Genomic DNA, 3,509 nt, shown 5'->3' on the forward strand with positions numbered 1-3,509 from the left:
TACAAGTATTTTATTTGTGTCCAGCTTTTGGATGCATAAAAAATTTTGCCATTGGAAACAGTATTTCAAGAAGTGAATAGGTTTTTAGGGAAATTAACAAGTCTGTTTTGTGCACATGTGTTTGGATGTAAGTAAACATTATAATAATGTTTTATACAGTAATGTACTTTAGTACAGGACAGAACTCTAAGGCATCTCCGGGTCACTCTTCTAAGAACATCTTGTAGACTCTACTACCACTTCAATTTGGCTTTATTTAGTTGCTGCATTGAAGAGATCGTTGGTTAAGTAAAACTCTTGTGAGCTATATGGGAAGAATTGATGTTTGTGCAGCCCAGTAACCCACCATGTTCTCTGACCAGTGAGACATGGAATGAAATGGCTGCAAATAGCAAACAGACTCCATGGTGCCTCTGAAGTCTCTGACTTGTACAGATTCTTCAAAATCCCGTGGAGACAATTCTTTGCAAGGGACATTCCAATATTCTCTCTTATTAATCTCAGACATGGGTTCCAAAAACATGCACATGGGATCATCTTCTCTATTTACACCAAACTGAATGATTTAAGGGGCTTGTGATTGTGAGGGGAATATCTGTTTATAGGCAGGAGTAACACCTGGCTCTACACTTAGGAATGAGTCCTGGTTTTGTCCTGTGTACCCTGTGGGATGTTGGGAATCAATCTCAGGTGTGCTGCATGCAAAACAAGTACCTTACCTGATGAACTATCACTTCTTAACCCCAAATCCCTTATTGTATGAAAACAACACTTGACATTATGTATTAGAACTGTTGACTTTTCTTTCTCTGATACAAGTCACTAGCACAGCGGGTAAGGCATTCGCCTTACAAGCAGCCAACATGGCCTACCCGAGTTCGATTCCTCCGCCCCTCTCGGAGAGCCCGGCAAGCTACCGAGAGTATTTGATATGCCAGATACAGTAACAACAAAGTCTCCAATGGAGATGTTACTGGGCCCGCTCGAGCAAATCGACGATCAACGGGAGGGCCTTTACCTTTATTCATACTTTATTGAGGTCACATTGAAGTCTAAAAAGGTTTCATACTATAAGATTTTTAGAACTAAAACTTTCTAAATTTGTGTGACCCTATCAGTATGACAGTAAGACTGAAATATTTGGCTGGATCAATAGTACACTGGGTAGGGTGCTTACTTTCTATGAGGCAGAAATTATTACAGTATCCTGCATCTTGGGCTGGAGCAATAGCACAGCGGTAGGGAGTTTGCCTTGCACATGGCTGACCCGGGCGAGCCAGGTTGGATTCCTCTGCCCCTCTCTGAGAGCCCGGCAAGCTACATAGAGTATCTCGCCTGCAGGGCAAAGCCTGGCAAGCTACCCGTGACGTATTCAATATGCCAAACACAGTAACAACAAGTCTCACAATGGAGATGTTACTGGTCCCACTCGAGCAAATCAATGAACATCAGGAGGACAGTGAAGTGCTACCCTGCATCTTATATGGTCCCCCAAACTTTCAGTAGCTATCTCTGCATGCAGAGCCATGACTCAGACCTGAATACCACCAGTTGTGGCACAAAACAAAACAAAATTCTGAACTTTTTAGATAAAATATCTATTATGCAGTATATATGATACATTTACAAAATTCTAAAATACAAAACCAATACTCATGAAAAATGGGAGTGGAAATATAGTATAGTGGATATATCACTGGCCTTGCACTTGGCTGATCCGGGTTTTAACCCAGCCCATCTAGTACCTGAAGTACATCAGGACAGACACCCAAGCACAGAATCAGGAGTAAGCCTGAGCATAGCTAGTCATATTCCCCCAAAGAAAAAAAACACAGGAGAGAATATGTAAATAGATATTTTCAACAAAATGAGATATAAAAGTGTTTATTATTACTTGGAATCATGGATAAACAAATCAAAATTATAATGAGGTACTTCACATACATGCATTAGAATGGACTGCATTAAAACTGAAAGCAAGTCTCCGTGGTGTGTTGTGAAAAAGGAACCCTCATTCACTGAAAGTAACAATGGCATCTTGTCCAGTTTTATGGAAAATTGTGTATTTCTCCAAAATGTAGAATGTAACTCCCATTTGATCCAGATTGACAAACACAAAAACATTAATTTGGATGGATATATGCGTACCTATGTTCATTATTGCTCTTAGCACAATAGCCAGGATCCAGAAGCAACCCAAATTTCCAACAAGAGATAAGTGTATAAAGAACTTGTGATTGGTACACACAATGCAATTCTATGCAATCTCAAGGAAAAATAAAGTCGTTAAGTTTACTGCAACTTGAACTGAGAATGGAATTAAGAATATCATACTGAGTGAAATAAGCCACAGACAGAAAGGCGCATACACATGAGCTCACTCATCTATGGTATAGAGAGAACCAAATCAAGGATATAGAGACTATCACTAGTAATCTTTGGTTAATGAAATGCAGGCGTTTGTGTGCAAGTTGGAGGGAATGGTGAAAAGAATATTATAGATTGACTGTAATAAAATGGGACCAAAGGTTTTGGGTCTAGAACACATGGATAGTAGCTAAGGTAGGTAACAGTATGCAACAAAAACATCTAAGTGTCGAACAACAAACAGCAGGTGGATGGACATTTAGAGGAATTTTGGATCAGTTGGGACATAAGGATGGATTGAAGAGACATGGGTACTTCTCTGGTGGTGTTGTATATAGTAACTCTACACAGTAGCACTGCACTGTCCTCCCATTGTTCATCGATTTGCTCAAGCAGGAACAAGTAATGTCTCCATTGTGAGACTTGTTGTTACTGTTTTTTGCATATCAGATATGCCACAGGGAGCTTGCTAGGCTCTGCCCTGCTGATGGGATACTCTTGGGAGCTTGCCTGGCTCTCCAAGAGCTATGGAGGAATCCAACTCTGGTTGGCCGTTTGCAAGACAAAGGCCCTACTCACTGTGCTATCGCTCCAGTCCATACATAAGTACCATAAAAGTAATCACTCTAGTAATAATATATAATGAAAAAATTAGGCACTGGAATCATAATGTGATCACAATCATCGGATGTGCTTTGTGTTCTGTAGGCAAATGACATGGTTTTGAATTTTGGCTCCCCATGTGACCTGGGTTCTATATCGTAAGCCTCACCAAGAATGATCACTGAGTACAGTGCCAGGAGTAAATCAGAGCACTGCCTGGTGAGGGTCAAAAACCAAACACATAGTTTCTAAATAAAGAGGATGTTACAGTCTGGGGCCTGAGAATAAGTACAGTGAGTAATGCATTTATTTTCTTTGTATGGGGCTGAACTGGGTTCATTCCCCAGCATCTCATAATATCACGTGAGCACTGCCAGGAGTGATACTTGAGGATCAAACCAGGTTTTATCCTTTAGGATTGCCAGATATGGTGCAACCAGAAACAAACTAAATCATATTATTTGAGCTTCATGGAGGACTAGTATGAAACAAAATAGTAAAGGTGTGGTTGATCTTTGGTATTTTTGCTGTCCTTTATA

At 40.2% G+C, this 3,509-nt stretch overlaps 1 non-coding gene across 1 annotated transcript; it reads left to right on the plus strand.

Annotated features, from left to right (window-relative positions):
• The first annotated feature begins 327 nt into the window (after positions 1–327).
• On the plus strand, positions 328–462 carry LOC130034302 (small nucleolar RNA SNORA70). The gene has a single exon (XR_008794074.1). It is a non-coding gene; the product is annotated as a small nucleolar RNA SNORA70 (small nucleolar RNA).
• Positions 463–3,509: the final 3,047 nt, after the last annotated feature.

The sequence above is a fragment of the Sorex fumeus genome, unplaced genomic scaffold (genome assembly GCF_029834395.1).
Source record: "Sorex fumeus unplaced genomic scaffold, SorFum_2.1 ptg000058l, whole genome shotgun sequence".
NCBI lineage: Eukaryota > Metazoa > Chordata > Mammalia > Eulipotyphla > Soricidae > Sorex > Sorex fumeus.